The sequence below is a fragment of the Camponotus vicinus genome, unplaced genomic scaffold, assembly GCF_025532165.1.
Source record: "Camponotus vicinus isolate PSW18456_S1 unplaced genomic scaffold, iyCamVici1.0 SCAF_3, whole genome shotgun sequence".
Lineage (NCBI taxonomy): Eukaryota > Metazoa > Arthropoda > Insecta > Hymenoptera > Formicidae > Camponotus > Camponotus vicinus.
The window spans coordinates 16,073,469-16,092,076 of record NW_028141967.1 but is presented as its reverse complement, the minus strand read 5'-3'; positions in this window follow the sequence as shown (position 1 = coordinate 16,092,076).

Here is an 18,608-nt window from a genome sequence, read left to right as displayed (position 1 = left end):
TAAACGTGACGTCCATTACACGAGTTCCTCAGGATCTAGAAAAGCACTGTATCATGCGAAATGTCAAAGGCTATATGCCAGCTCTCTCGCATGGTTACATAGGAAGGTAAACTTAATGTTTTTTCGCCCACGTATCCTGACCGACCGCAGGAAAAATTGTGTGATATTGTCGTTGAAACTCATAGAGCGCTGCCTCTTGCAGAAAGTAATATCCCCTTGTTAATCTAAGTAAATAACGCGCCGCGGAAAATGCTGGAAGAGAATCAATCGTGCGATCCTCAAAGGATCATTTGCCTCGTTACACTTTTCCAAGTTTGTTTAGGGTACACAATTAAGAGCTATTTTATTGTCCACGATTGAATGCTGATTAATGTGAATAATATGAGAGATATATTACTTGTGTCTTATTGTTCTACAATTTTAAGACATCAGATAACACATTATATGACATTTAATTTATGTGACATTCGATAACTTTGTGAAATTAATTACATTGTGAAATTAATTAATTAATTTACAAGATTATAGATATTAATTATTATACAAGGTTATAGATATTACATTATAAATTTCGAGATACTTTTATTTATTATCTAATGTTGTTAAAAAATAAAAGTTATTTGCGTGAAAGTGATAAAGAAATTAAGGATAATTGTAAAAAGTATAAATTTATTCTTATCCAAATTTTCTTAGTACAATTTGTGAGATGAAGTTCTTTTGGAATACGAGGAGAATCAGATTTGTACTCATGTGTTTGTTCCTCGTGGCTTCTTAATTATATTAACGAACTTTCCACCGGCTAAGTGCTAGAAGGAAGGCTGGAGTTCCGAGCTCGCGAACTTCCGTGCAAAAAAATGCCAATGAAGCGAACGGACAACGACGAAAGCTCGAAGCGGTAAAGTGCTTGAGAACTTTTCTCATTTTCGCTTCGGAAAGAGATTTCCGCCCTAATCTTGCTGTGACTGAAAAGACGAGTAAAAAGTAATAAAAGACGCGATTGAATCGACGGCTATTTAATCTTGCCACCGTACTAACCGGATATGTCAAATCCACCTGTCATTAGAGAAAGAGAGAGAGAGAGAGAGAAGTCGCAGAAATAAAAGCGTGCAAAATAATAGTCGTAAATTGACATGGAAAAAATCCGCGCTGATTGAAATATATTAATGGCATATTGTTCACTGAGTAATCAGAGCTTCCTCGGCGAAAGCTGTGAAATTCATTTACGGTTGCGGTTCCAGGATTAGGGGGTAAAATGCCGCGAAAACAGTTCGAGGGCGAAAATCCGCAGCGAGCGAGCTATAACGATTTTGACTCCCGGATACTTGTTGCGCAGGCGAGCTGAAACTTAGCGTCTTTAAGCTATATTGACTGCAACTACGCCATATAGCGTGCCCTCGAAAAAGCATCGCCCAGCCAGGATACATTTTTGCAACAGAATAGACGATCGGTTATCTTCCATAAAAATATCTTCAATAAAAATTTTGTCTACATCTATATAAAATTAATTTCTGTTATTCAATGTAATTCTTCTCCGTTACTGAATATCTACTCTGAATGTATAATATTTTATTCATTTATTTAACATAAAACAAAAAATACAATCGTAAATATAATTATTATCGTAAAAAACAAAAAATTACAATGTCATAAATATGACGTTTTTAATTATAATTTATGCTAATTTCAAATAATAGGTACGCGAATAATGATTGTTGAAGGGATGGTGGCCGAGTTTTTCAAAATTTCTCCTTCTTGTAATAATCAACTACATTTAAAGCGAGATTACGATCACCAGCGAATATACGCCCACGTGTCTAAAAATAACACGGCACGAACGAATTATACAATGCTAGTTATTGCGAGGAATGAAACGAGATATATGTGACAATGCCGGATCTATTAATATTGAAATAGAAGTATATGTTATCAGGATAGGAAAATTAGAGCGATGTAAATCATGAGATTATGTCAATTATTTTACATATGTAGACGAAGATTATATTTTTTTTCATTGCGTCGCGAATTATTTTAGAAAATGATGTCATATCTATCGTATAATAATCGATTTAATATTAATTTATGATAACAATTTGTTACATGAAATTAATATGGAATTTGCATTCAGAATTATTATATAATAAAGTGAGCTAACACATAATACAGATTAAATAATATAGAATATAACTATAATATGCACCGCGTATGCAATTGTAAAATATAAGAATTTTATTCTTAAATTTCTTTCTCATAAATTGTTTTCGTTATAAAATATTATACATTTCGAGAATCTTTAACAATCTTTAAAAGTTAAACAGTTTTCACACACACAAGTAATTTTTCTATAATTATCATTTTTTTCTCTTTTGGTACGATTAATAGAATGCGATAAAATATAAATCTAGTTATTAATATTGTGCGGTACAAACATAATTCATATAAATTGATAATATGCAAAATATGTAGTCATTGATATGATTTATGATATTAGTTTATCTAGTGGAAAGCTATTAATTTCTCCAACCAGTTAAGCTAAATAATTTTAGTCCATTATCGCGGGAGAAAAGGACATCGCGCAATGTCGATCGCGTGAGTAATTATGATCGGGCGGCAAATGAATCAGAAAAGTTTCTCGCATCGACAATTTCTCTCACGAGGCTCGCATCGAAATACGAATCTCTCTCGTAAAATACGGTTTTATGCTTTGCACCTGACGCCATTATAACGGGACAATGTATGTATGTCGTGTCAACAATGGGTGTCAACGCCGTAGTGACGCACATTGTACCATCCTGGGGAGGGGGGAAGCCTCCTCGAAATATATATAGTTCGATGGATCGGATCGAAGTTATATAGATCGCCGATGATCGAATTAAACGTAGGCGGCGGTTAATGACGAATTGAAATTAATCATTTAGTTACTATGATTCCTTTTTTTATCGATAATTCTGTTACGAGGGTTTAATACTGTAAATATAACTGCAGTAAAACAATGAGAACAATTAACGTTCTATTATCATATGAATTACGTAATATTTAAAAGAGAACTATCATTATGTGTGTCTGTGTAAAAAATTACAAAGTTCTTGAATTCTCCATTCTGTTAAAAATGACGTTGGTCAAATATATATTTTGTGTCCATTATTCGCTGTTTCTTTTGGCAAATTTTATTATGAGCACTTTTTCAGATAAAAGCCTGCAATATATTTTAATATCTAATATATCTAATACATCTTAATAATAAAATCAATTTGATATATGTAAAATTTTAATAAAATTAATTATTCAATTAGCCTATTTTAAAATGGAATATCTAATTAATCTGATCAGGAAGAGGATCTGCTGAAGATCTTCAATAATCATATTGTAGGTAAAAGACATTGACGTTTATTTTGAGAAAATTGTAATAGTTAGACGCATCAAAATGTAAAATTTCGGGATAAGTTATAAATTATGAACGATATTGATCGTGGCATATAAGCGGAAATTTTATTTTTCATAAAATATTCTTTGAAAGGAAAAATACGAAGCATTTTTGTACGAACATCCTTTGATATTAATTAAAAGACATTATATGATGTTAAAATATTAAGAATAACATCTCTTGTTATTTAATTAAAACATAAATTTCCGAAGTTTTAAAATTGTTGGAGTCATGATTTATTATTAGAATATTCTAATATGTATAGCGTCAACAATAAATCCCTAAAAAGAAATTTTTCTAAATTTTAATTTTAATTTTAAAAAATAATAAATCAATTGAAAAATGTTTCTAGCGCATTTCTAACAGCAATTCGTGGAAATCAAAAGCTGGCCAATTTTTTTCACAGCATACAAACGCGGATTTAAACTGTTTGCTGCCTCGTGATTGGTCGATTCAATCTCGTATTCGTCTCATCACATGTTGTATTCTAGTAGATATCAAGAGCTTTAGAGAGATTCCCTTGCGCGCGCGTGCTCGAGAATCATATACATATATGTTGAAAACGTGATATATCTAAATATTGAGTGTTTCAATTAAAAAGTACATTCTTATATTAAAATAATATCTTATATTAATATAAAATTAATGTCAACACACATTATTATTTACGTATTTAATTTCCATAAAAAAATTTGTTCTTCCAAATATACTATTATTATTTATTTTTTTATTTAAGACAAAAAATATGTTTTTGAAATTAAATTAAATTTTTATAGTATATTTGTGTTTTAATTATGCTTTATTTTTAAATTATTTTCATTGAAATGTAATTTAAAATATATTTATTTATTTTGCGCTTTAATTTTGTATGTAATTTAAAATATATTTTTCATTTTTTATTAAATAAAAATTTAATTTTTTAATTAAAAATAATTATGCGATTTACACGCACACAAATATTTCATAATCAGTATTAGAGATATACATCTGCCATTTTTTATATCTTTCTTTGCTCTTGTGTGGGAGTCTTTAATGAAATATTTGCGTTCTTCATTTACAACAATAAAATGTATGCAAAGGATTATATGCAGAGTTTTATTATTTATGTACAAAATGCGTGCTTACGCAAGCAACTTTTGAAGCACTATATATATATTGCGGACGTAATCGGAGGAGAAAACTGAAAGAGAGAAAATGATAGATAAAATGTAGGAGAACGTGGGGGTAGATGGGAGTGGAAACAACAAGAACGTATCGAGGCAAGAACGGTCCATTCAAGAGTTCGTGCTATGCTCACTTTGGACAGATATAGAAAGCATACATAGTTTTCGTAAAGTTTGCGCGCACTATACTTCATCTTCTGCTCAATATTAATTTTGCTGTCTTATAACTAGTGTCAATTTGATATTAATTTGAGAATCATATCCTCGATCATAAATAAAAAAATGTTATATGTAAGCAGTAATTTTTAGTATACTTGCATTTTAAATATTCTGTTTTAACTTTTTATCCAATCTACAATTATTTTTACTTAAATGTAATTTAAAATATATTTTAGTTTAAAGTTTATTTTTTATTAAATAACAATTTAATTTTTTAATTAAAAAGTGACTATAGTTCAAATATTTCTTATAACCAATATTAGATATATACGTCTACCATTTTCTGTATCTCTTTTTTGCTCTTGTATGAGAGTCTTTAATGAAATATATTTATGTTCATTATTTACACAAGTAAAATATTGAATATTATTAATATTTCTCTCAAATGTAATAATGAATACGAATAATTTTGTCTAACAGTTGTAAATATATTCCAAATTCACTATTTAATAATTCTCTATTTTCGTAGAAACATACACATCTTATAAGTTTTCATGAGCTTTATATAATAATAAATTCGAATTTAATCTTTACTTTTTTTATACTAATTACTTTACTAATACTTTACTAAATACTTTAAACTAATTTTCAAGTCGAGCAAATAAAATGAGTGGCAAGAGCTTTAATAAATAATTAATTTAATAATTGTCACATCTTGATAAGTCTCAACTTTATTTATCAAATAAGTCAATCGAACACATCGAAATTTATAAATGTTGAGTTTGCATTTGAAATTCAATGACAAAACGAAAATCCAGAGATTATGTACATTCATTATCAACGCTGAATGCACGTACTTATATATGTGTAGGTGTCCTACATTTTGAGCGAATCAGTTGCATCAAATTCAACAAAATTTAACGGAGAGATCAAATATTTATACATATTAAATAAACGCTGTTCGCAAATTATATCAATTTCCGAACTGCATAAAATTTTCTATTTAATATTTACAATTATTGGCAAATGTTATCGACTGCAGAAGAATGTGGGAGAAAGTAATAAATCAGCATAAATAAATTAAATGTATGTATTTATAGGAAAATATATATAATTTTGTTTTAGAAATATAAAAGTCATGTGAAGTACATCGTAATAATACATTAAGAAGAAATCACTGTTCAATCTTGATATTTTATATTTTTATGTAATTATGTCTCTTTAATCAAGTTTCGATTGACGTCGATTCTGTATAACGTAAAACTTGATATTTTCATTAAAATATATCTATCGTAATTTACGAGAACATCTATCTTTCTCGTTATCTTACGCTTTCGGGGAAAATTCGAATAAAGATATTAATAATAAGGCGTAGAATTTCTGAACGTGAATCAAAAGCATATAATTGAGACAATCCTTTATTGAGTTAAGAAATCTCAAAATTGTACGGTTCTTGCATTCTCGGTATTGCATCCTTTTGCGGTTTCCTATTCTATGAACAATTTATCAATACAAAAGCGCGCTGTTTCGACGTGAAGTTTTGCGAGAGTGGAAGTAAAAAGGCAGCTTTAAAAATGCCACTGCTTTAAGCGATTCCACAAATGAAAAAGAAATGTATTATAATATATTTCTGAAGCACATACGAAAATATTCTTGTTTATTGATAATTTCATTTATAATTTATTTAAATTATTTCTTTATTTGTAATGAATGTGTGTTGAATTTATTAGTATGTTGAATTTTTGCGATGGATTTATTTTCTTTCATTCTTGCAATTTTCTTTGGAGTTCTTTATTTTGTACCGGATATATCTCTTTGTTGTTTATAAAATTTTCTTTAAATGCGTGTGTTTTTAACTTCAATTTACGCAAAACAGATTAAGCGATTAGCCAATTTACCTTAAATAGCAGGCCAATTTAAGAGCTACACATCAGCGTATTCTAGTTACTATAATTTACATAAAATTGCGTAGGAGGAAATCCACCAACCATGATAAGCTATGCAACACAGCATTGCAAACGATCTCTAACGGTCCCTCTAACGATGATAGAGGGATGTAGTTTGCCTCAATGAACGCCACATGTATCTCCAAGAATGCGCAATAACCTTAGTTAGTAATGTTAGGCATACTTGACATACGTTACTTCAGTGGAAAACTATGAGAGCACATATAATGTTATATGAGTAATGTGCAACTATTTCCTTACTTTCGAGGTGACAGCCTCGAGCGAAAATTATACTTCTTCGAGGCTAACTCCTCGTCCAGCGAAAGAGCGTTGATTGCATTTTACTAAATTCAATCTCATAATCTCTTGCGCGAAAGCATATATAAATTTCTTCATAAATCTTTAAGAAATTGTTCGCGCTCTTGTACACAATTATTACTTTGTATATTAATTATATTTTAAATTAATTAAAATCCCTGGCGTTTATTCAAGAAATAATTACGAACTACAGTAGCTTTTGCCTTCGGGAAATCTATGTCACCACGACATGAAATAAATTAAAAATGCTCCGCAGATGCCGCGAATTATCTTAATAAATGAAATTTATTAATTCCACGCCCACGCGATATTCTTCGCATGTGAATCAAGAAGAGATATGAATATCATTTTCTCAGGAATCTCGTGATTGTCCTTTTAAATGATACGTCACATAATTAGATTCCAGCTTGTAGAGGACGAAATACGTCCTGGCCTACGCGTAGGAAGCTACGTTATTATACAATCTAATAATATTATGTGTGTGGTGTGTTTTTATAGAAAAAATGATGTAACATTTGAAATGATAATAATTTTGCACACACCTACATACACACATTATATATATAATTATCTTTTTTTCACACGCAGATTTTAAGACTGTAAAAACTAGGTCATAATATTTAAAACGATAAAATGAAAAGAAGATATTTAAAATATATAAAATATAAAAATTAAATAATAATAATTGTATGTCAAGCTATGTTATTCGTTTTTATGAGAATGTAACATTATTATACTTTCACAAGAATCGCATTATTCAAAATACAAAGGAGAAATATATTGGTTTAAAATATGAAATCCTCACAGTACAACTTTTATGCGATTTCTATTGATATTCAAAAAAAATCCATTATATGATATATAATATTAACTTTTTATATCTCATTTTTTCTTCTCGACAGACGGGGATTCTCTCAACTCAAATATCTTTTCTCACAAGGATACAGCCTCATCTCTGTGCTTTAGGACATCGTAAATGACGCTTCACTAAACTATATAACATCTTTTATCATCTTTTATCAAATCCACATGCTAGGCGAAATTTAGAGGTACTAAAATCCAATCTAGTGGATCAGCATCATGTCAATAATTCTGAATGGTAGATCAACACACTGACAGAAACAATTTCATGCGAATAGGTTTAATACGATAATGTGGTATCTCTCGAAGGACCCGCCTTCGCAAACCACACCTTGTAGACGTACAATTTGCACGGATCTGAAGAGTAATTTTATCGCCACGTACATTAGATGCAGCTTTAACTTATGAAACGGGTAATGAATTTAGAAACCTCTAAAGAGAAATTTAGGAAATCTGAGGTAGCTTAGTCATTATATTTTTGATTCATAAAACTGAATATTTAAGATAGTATAGTATACGTAACATTTATAAAAATTGTCTATTATATTTATATATTCTGCATTTTATATATATTCTTATGATATACACAAATTATTTAAATTCTCTCATCACGCAATAAAAACTGTTTTATTTTTAAAATATATAAAGTTTGGTATATTTAACTTTTCTATTCTTGATTTTTTTTACATTAAATTTTTAGATTTTTGTCTCATTATTTATATATCTATAATATTTATATTATATATCTATAATATGAATGCTTTAAATTTTTCAATGAATGATTTTAAATTCAAAGCGGATTAAGCGTTGATCATTTCCAAGTTTCGCATTGTGTAATTCACGGACCTGGATTAAAGGATTAGTCTGTTGGATTTTCGAGAAAGAGGTGCCGGCGGTCGATTCGTTGAAAGTATTAGAGAGAAAAGCTTACACAACATTTACGTGAAAGCTAACATATAGTAACATTCTGTGAATGGGATTGGATGGTGAAGTGAATTGAAAAGTAAAGTCTCTTGCTGTAGGAAAAAAAAACACACTGATTGAAATTACGGAAGAACAAGAGAGTTAATAGACTAGCTAAAATCAATCGAAATAAGTTCGAATTTATAATCTAAAATAAGCGAATCACTTCACAATTCCATTCATTCGTTTTACTCTTTCAACGACTACTGGCTGCCCTATAAATGCCACGATGAACATGGGCGTTTAAATCTCGGATCATTATAACAAGTTTGTACGTACGATGGTAGAAATCTAACTATTCTCAGGAATGTTAATTAAAATTCATTGAAATTTAATGGACTACATGTCTCTATCCGGAAATGAAACTAAGAAAAGAATCAATTATGAATGATGCTATATAAATTTTAATTAGTTTAATAATTCACTAGCATTAAAATTAGTAATTATTATTATGATTAATTAATTAGTTTGTTCCCATACACATTAATAAATGTTAATGTCTTTTTCTATCTTTTCTAAAGATAAAATCTAAAAAAAGATATAGTTGTGTCGTCATAAGAATTAGTTTAAATTAAATAATATTTAATTTTGAGATTCTTTCGGCGCCTTCACTGGTTCGATCTATAAAAGGAAACAAAATATTAATATTTTAAATAAAATTAATATTTATGAGAGAAAAATAGTTTCGCAGGAAAGGTAGTTAAACTATGACTAACATTGATAAATATTTAAAAATTACTTATGTAACATTACTCGCTCAGTCGTCGAGCCTGCTCGGCGGCGTGAAACTAGACCGCGGCAACATCATGAGTGAAAACCGAAAATTTATGAATGAACAGTAATACAGCTGGCCTGGTCGATAGAGCGGCACCCCGCGCGCGCCTTCGCGCCGATCCACCCCGGCGTAGTAATCAATATAGAGGAGTTGGTGCGATGAGGAGCGCGGCGGGCGCGCCAAGTCCATTCAGTAGAAGCGGGAGGCCTTGCTATTGATTGTGTGGGCAGCTAAAAGGGGCTCCCCCACTTTCGGCCATTCAGCGGACCGCAGCAGCCGCCTGGGGGGATGTGAGGGCAGAAGTGAGTTACCAGGGGTGAGGCTCGTGGGGTTTGCCTCCGTGTGTTTGTGTGTGCGAGAAAGCGAGTGGAAGTGGCGTAGATGGAACATGAAGAAGGGGAAACAACATCTTTTACGATAGGCAGGGCTGGCCGTAATTTTCGGGCGCCACGATTTTCGAGAAGGAATCGCGAAATATGTATGAATAAATAAATGTGCATGAATATATCGCGAAATAGTAGATACTTCGGTGATTTTTGTAGCTCGAAAAGACATCTTACTTGAGCTTGATTGTTGAAATTAAATTATTGAAATTAAATTGTTGAAATTAAATTTGAGATAAATGTACTCCTGCACTTTGACGTGAAGCATTTTCTGTTTCGACAGAGTTTACTTACAAAATGGTATTGATGACTGTCCTATTTTAGAAGTCATTTTTGCGATATGTCACAATTATCGAGAATACATATCTGGAATAAAATTAATTAATTCTTTTTATTTTAGCGTTTAATATAATGAAAACATGAATTTTTATTATTATAATACTTATAATAAAATACTACTTATAATAAAACTACTTATACTACTTATAATAAAATATATACTTTTTAAAAAGAGAAGATCTTTTTAAGTCCCATATAATATAATAGATATCATTCTTATGTATTATTATAAAAGTATCTATCAATTTATTTCTGTGCTTAAGTATATGATTAATGAAACCTTCTTTTTCTTCATAAGAAGGATTATATATATATATATATATATATATATATATATATATATATATATATACATATATATATATATATATATATCTAAATTTATTTTGATATTTCAACAAATAAAAATAAAATAAAATACAAGCTTACAAACTTTTGGCTTATTTTTCTGAAATTGGACAGTAAAAATTGAATTCAAATGTGTTTGTTCTTCTGAAACTATTTGTTTCCCATAATGTTAAAACTTTTTATTATTTATTGAATTACATAATAAATTTATATAATATAGCGAAATAAACTAAAATAACTATTTCGTTATAATAATCACTTATAACATAATTAATTTTACTTTTAATTATTTTATTATATAAATTTAACATAATTGAAAGAAAAAAATAATACGAATTCTTTGTTTGGGTAACATTAGCATTAATAAAATATATAAGTTTGTATAAAATATAAGTTTATATATATTGTTGAGAAACGATTTTGATATCGAACGCATGCGACGCAAGCTATCATTCGCGCACTCGTAAATGAGAACACGCATTTAATAATAATAAAGAAACTTTAATAGCTGCAACAAATAATAGCTATAACAAAATGCTGTAATAAATAGCTGTAGCAAAAATCTGAATATTCGTACAAAGAGTCACGGATTAATATACATCCATTTAGCTTGACAGCTATTCTCAATCTCACTGACAGTCGTTATTTATCAACAACTTAACAACGCGCTCGAAGACATTTTTACGATCTTCTATCCATGAGAATCTTTCCTCTATGCGGTACAGCGAACAACATAAATGATTGCAAAGGGACGAATCACAGGGATGCAACAATATATATATGTATATTATTTAAATATAATATTTAAATATATTTATATATTACATTTATCTATTTTCATAATGTTTTTAATATTTTTCTAGTTACAAAATTTCTTACACAATGCATTTTGCGATTTTTCTCATCATTATCATTGGACGACAAAATAGTATTATATCATTAATTTTTATCGCTAATTGATCTGCATCTGATAATTTATCAATTATTGATATACTTTACACAATTTTCAAATTCTCTACAGAAAATTAAAGTCAATTAAAAAAAATCAACGGCTGATAGCATATAGATTGATATACCAACCTTCGATAAAATCATCCCCTTACATATTAGTATAAACAAAACATGGAAAACAATTTTATTTAATTGGTGTAAAATATCTTATTTTGCAAAAAGTATAAGAGCCAGTTTTTTTATATTTCTAGGTTTCTATTTTTTTTTAAATGAGTTTAAAAGAGCAGTTTAACAGATAAAAACGCATACAGATGTAGCATATTCTAAAATCTATGTATAATGCTGGTATTATGTTTAACAAAAAATTATCGAAAAATTTTGCATTTTCTAATTTTACATATTTTACATATTAAAGTTTTCTTTTAACAGATATTTCTTTTAATTGTTGTACAAATAATCACGGTGATTTAATAGATCACGCTATATCAGTTAGAAGAGAAAAATAAGATATATTTATTAAGTATATGAATATATTTTTCGTTTATTTTCATGACTATCAAATTTGCTTGAGAAGCATAAAACTCAATAAAAAAATTTGTCGATGTAATTGCAATCTTATGTTTTGTGTATTTATAATATATTATTTATTATTTTCTCTATGTGAATAATTTATTAAAGTAAGATAAACTCGATGTATCCTCTTCACGAAATTCAGTAATGTAGAAAGTTCCTTTTTCGAAGAAAGCTCACTGGTTTCCATCATTCCCTTGTTACCGACTAAATATCGATTGAAATGTACATATTCTCTCCCTTTCTCCTTGTCTAAGGGGATGCGTGGAAAATTTTATACACATAAATAATTTTTATTCTGATTTTTTAATAAGCAAAATATCATTTATTGTGCTTGTTAATTAATTAGAAAAATTTTGTTTCTCGTTATTTAAAACGTTTATTATTTTATTAATGGATAATTATTTATACAATTTTGTCTTGCAGAAATATGTTAGAAAAATATATAAATAGATTAAATATAAAATATCTCTTTCTCCCATATTTCTAAAAAGAATTCCTGAGGAGATATTTCATATATAAAACATACGATATAACGAAGAAAATTTTATTTTATTGATTAATTTTTTCTTGAAAAAAATCAGTTGTGACAATACAAAAGATATGAAAGAAGCATTAAATGAAGATAGATTAAATTTAGAGAATCTTCAAATTATTTTTCGTATATTTGATAAGAAAAAGTGACATTTATACATTTCCGAGACAACTGACGAATCTTAAGGATGTTTCTTTTTTTGCTTATCCTCTTTCCTCCTTTTCGTCTTTGAAGCTCAGTAAGTCCGTGAGACCCTTTAAGAGTGGAATTTCCTCCCTTTGACGTTGCGTTTCATGCAACGCTAAGTTATGCGAAGATGCTCCTTGTTTAAGCATAAATTGGGCTCGCGGAGACAAGGTTTGTCTCGCAGAGAAGGTCCTCGTCCTTGAAATTAATTCGTGAAAGAGACAAAGGCTTTGCTCTCGGTTCACTGAACGAATCGCGCAGCTTTACGGATGACGAACCATCGGCACGCGACGAGCAAACGTTGTCTGAGTGGAAAGAAAATAATTGGAGAGATAATTGTTACGACATTGTGTCGTGACTGGTGAAGGGATGTTATCTTGAGAGAAAACTGTCACTCTCAAGCTTCAATAAACTATGGACGTAGCGAAATTTATAAAAAAAGTCCTTATAAAAAAATTCATACAGTGTTCCGTGAAAAATTTTATTATACATATATTAAATATAATATATATCATACATACATACAAGCATATATATGTATGTATCTTATAATTAATTGTGAACTTGTTTTTCTTATAAACAGCTGTTATAAAATAAATGTGATCGTAAAATTTATTTTGATTATTATTTCTAGAGAATGGAAGTTTATATAGATCTGCAATATATTGTTTATTTGAAATTATATTGATGATATACGACCGTGCACATTAATAATTGCGTATCGACATGGTTTATAATATATATTGTTTAATCGTTTAACAATAATGTTGTACAATTCACAGCGTGACGGGCGGCGACGTACCTATTGATTTTAGGAAAGAGGGAGGATGAGGAATGGAGGACGCGGGGATGAAGGTAGTCCGACAGTCTCTTCTGACCGCTGCAGCTTCATTCTCGACAAACCTTCTTTCAGGAACCTTGCATAGTCTCTTTTTTTTAATATAAAATGATAGCTATCGTAATAAAATCATGATAAAACACTTTTTAAATGATTATTAAAGCTTTAATATTTTTTATGAATACATATATGAGAAAGAAATATAATATAGATATTTTTTAATTCTTATATTTAATTTAATTATAAAATATAAAGTCATAGAAACACGATCTGCTTTAAATAATTTATATACACATTGTAAAAGATATTTTTATATTTAATTATTAATTATTAATTTATTTATAATTTTTGAATAAAAGGCAATTTCTTTATCAACTAATGTTCTTTGTTTGCGAACATTATGTTGTCGGTTTCAGTTTCAATAGAGAGTTAACGATTTTTCAGACCGTTTCTGAAGTCTATGTGTCATCGATTGTACAGTCCATCGCTGTTTACAAGGTAGCTACCCTAATAAGATCTCTGTGAATTTTTCATCCAAGCCCCGCGAGTCCTGGAGTTCTGTTTAAGAAATCAGACTTCCGCCTCACGTATTCCCCAGGATTACGGTTCGTCTTCGTTCTCGACCAGGAGGGCGGCCACTTCATCTCGAATATCCACAAACGGAAAGAGGATTCGTCCCTTCTCGACCCGATTGACCCTCTTTACTTTTCCCTTTACCTTTTCTTTACAAAAGACTGCATTGATTTTTCACACACATACACGTACAACGATAAAAAAAATATAAATTATTAAAAACTTGTATTTTCTTTTAATATATGCTTTTTCAATTTTTCATACAGTATATTATTTGCTAATAAATATTAAATTTTTGAGATATACTATATATTCTGGTACTAAGATTCATTTTCGATTAATTCTATGTAGACATGATTTCTTTTGAACACATTAATTCTAATCAAGAAATTAATTGTATATTTAATTTATGATAGACATAAATCGTATTTAATATAAATAATAATTATTAATATTTATACTTTTTTAAAAATAATTTATGTTTTATAGTTTTTTATTTAATATCTTTTGACTTATTAAAAGTTAAAATGATAATATTACACTAAAATAACGTATAATATCAATCAATGTTGCAGAAATTATATTTTACACACTTTTACATACTACTTGTGATAATATTTTTACCTTCGTCAAAGCAAAAATTTCGGTCGGAGAGATTCATTTATCACCGAAATATTATGCCGAGAGGGTCATCAGTGCGAAGAAGAGATATTATTCGACGACGAATGTTTGCGCGAATTAAATCGGCCGCGTGCCTAGTGAAAAGGATATGTCTAACGAGATTGTAAAATCCGCCAGGATAATTGTATTCGCGCTCAATTTAAACTCGCGTTGATAATCGATGGTCGTTAAATTGCACAGTGCTCTACGTGTGTCGCTTCCGGTTTTAATTTTACTTAACGAGCGGCTGGCGTGGACCGATGCGCGATTTAATGCTCAAACAAAATGCACTGCATCAAATTCCGTTTATGATATAATTGAAGCCGCGATTTCGACTGCACGCATTTGCGTATTGTCGCAACACACATTTGTTTGTCTCGTTGCTCGTTTACAAATTTTCCATATCAATCCCCGTCGAAAAAGCGTGCGGTAAAAATGTCAGATTGGTCTAATTTAATTGAGTCAATGGCTCGGATTTAATAATTGGCTAATCGGTCGAATCGCAAAACGACGTTTGCATCGCGACAGAAATTTTAAATGAGGTCTATAATGACTACTGAATGAATTGATGTTATGAGATAGAGAAAAAAATATATAATATAATTTCTCTTTTTATATTTATAAGATTACTTTTAAAAATCTATCGATATTATACGTTAATAATAATATATTTATAACCGATTTTTCTATTGTTATAATTTAATGTTTAAAATTTATTCTTTTAAGTTTGTTATTAAAGATTTTGCTAAAGTTTAGAGCTTGATATTTTTTCTAAATAAGATACATTGCAATTTTATATGAAACTAGTGTGTCTTTTTAATTCATTTATTTATATTAATTTAATTTCTCCCAGAATTTTTTTACTATTTCGTTATACATTTTTTATACATGCGAGGAATATTATTATATTTAAAGCATAAGAGAAAAATTTTTGAAATATGTTTTATTAACATTAGCACTATTAAGTTACTTTGAACTGATAAAGTTAAAAAATATTAATATCTAATGAAATAATACTGCATTAATTACTAAACATAATTATTACATACAATTTAATGTAAATTTAATGTAAATTTTATACATACTCTTATGATTTATCAAAGAGATATTCTCTTCGAAGAAATATATTTGCAAATTTAATTTCCTTAATAACGAGAAAAAAAATATATGATGCTTCACTAGTGGATTCTTTAAAATAATTGATAAATGTTCTAGCATTTATATTTTTTATTTTTTATTGATATGTAAGGAAAAAGGATTTTAATTTTGTTTCATGATATGTTTGAAATTTCGCATTCTTAATCGGAAATTAAATCTAGATTTATGAAGAAATAAAATATTCGATATTTCAGGATAACATCGAAGCATCGCTGTCAGCAAAAGTTGCGCGCGGAAGTTTCGCGCGAAACGATTTGAGAACCGTCGCTTTAAAGCCCCACTTATCGAGCGCCTAGTTGGTATGATAATGTAATAAAATAAATGGAGGTTGCTGCTTCCGAGCGATATAGTCCTCCACCCTCTTTCTCTCTCTTTCTACATTCCCCCTTCATTCCTTTGAAGCTCCGGAGATCGCTATGCACCCTTTCTCCTCTTCACCGTCGCTCTCTCCTTCCGCCACTCGCTCACACCACCCCGTCCGCCACCATCTCGTTTTGGTTCGCGAGATCGGAGGAGCAGGGGGAGGACAGGGATAGAATCGAGAAGGTAGAAGGGAATGGAGAGAGCTCACCTCGAAAGCGAAATACAACAAGTCCCGCCGCCATTGCTGGGTCACCCTTCAGCGGGAGTTTTGTCGTCGCGTGGGTGGGGGGTTGACAGCCCCGTGCGACGAGAGTCAGTCTCACCCTTCCCGACCGACCCGATCGAGCCTGGCACGACCCCGGTTTCCTGGAGGCAGCGGGAGGACAGGGTTGCGGGGAGCATCGGGGTAGACAGGTCGAAAACTCCGCCCCCGCACGTCCGCGGAAGCGAGTCAATACTATCACGTTGCCTTCCACCCCCGCATCCATGCCGCCATGCCTATGCTCGCCTTCTCTCGTCGGAGGATGGATATCGAAATTCGTTACCGGCTGCGACTCCCGCGGGACTTACGATTGCAAGGAAGGAGAAGGGGAAGAAGGGGTTCAGCGTGAAAGGGCTCGATATAGATGTCTTGTAGGAAGTGTCGATTTGTTGTTCTACCTTTGACGATGCTCTTTTAATCCTTAGTTACGCGAGCGGCATATATTTTGTATACGAGTCTGATCATTACAGAGCTTAATCCACTGAAAAATTTTCGCACAAGCTAATTCCTTCTAATATGGATAAAGCAAGTAGATATAGGCGATAATAACTTTAGATAGTAACTTATTAATGTGTTCTTTCGTTTTTATCGATATTTAAGCTCAGAAGAAAAAAGTCTTCCAAAGTTGTAGCAATTCAATATCGAAAAATTCATTGGAAATAAAAATTTTGAAAGCATAATATTCGATGAATTGAAGGAATATTTTTCAAACATTTATAACCTGGAATGTATATAAAATTTTATATATTTTTAAAAATTTTTTATTTGAAAACTATTGAGATAAAATGTATTGCACATCTCTTTCTCATTTAATATCGAGTTTTAAGTAAAAAATAGAGAAGCTGAACAATCACTAATAATACATTTAAAACGCATGTTTCACATAAAAAAAATCACGAGAGAAATGTATAATATTAAAAATAAACTTGGCTTAATGTAAATTAGCCAAAGTTTTTCCGAGGCTATTTCTATCTTTCAAAACTTCCGAGGAATGGAGTCTACTTACTTCCCCCTCCAATTATTCTCCGCGGTTCGCCGCCTGACTCCGCGCGTTTCGTGGATCCGCTCGAAAAGGCATTAAGGACGCTCACCCCCGGCGCCGGGGCGTTTAACTCCCCGATTGCTTTGACAACTTAAGCAGGCCCTTAAACCTCGCTCGAGCCCCGATGTAATTTATAAGCGGCTGAGGGGGTAATTCCGCCGGGGACCGTCAAACTGCCGTGCTGTGTGGCAAAACCCTCGTCGGCAGGGGAAGTCAGGGATTATGCGGTGATAAATAAATATGTACGTTTATGCAACAACCACCGTGACGGGGCTTGCGGGGATGCGGAGATACGTCGTTGCGTTGTGTTGCGATCGAAGTCAAATTGCGTTTCGAGGGGATCGCGGCCTAAATCCACCCCTCCTCGTCAAATACACCGGCAATCTTTGAACTTTGACTCCGTTCGAAGGATTCCACTTGGACCCTCGCGTCTCCTTTTTACGAATAATTATTAATTAAATTTATTACGATATATTTTACTAGATTAATCTGTCTGTTGTCGAGTAATTTCCAGCAATTTTATTTATAAAATATATTTATTTTTAATCTTTTGATTTTTTACTGTATGATATATAACTTTTTATTTTACTGTACATATTTATACTTATGTAACTGGCATTTATGTCAATGTTATTTTCGATATTTTTGTCATTATGAGCAAAATTAAAATGCTAAAATATTCAAAATTGAGGTAATTAACTTTATTTTGGAGTAATTCAGGTTTGATTAACATTAAAAAAATTAGTATATGGTCTAAAATAATAATAAAAAATAAACTAGAGTAATATGAGACA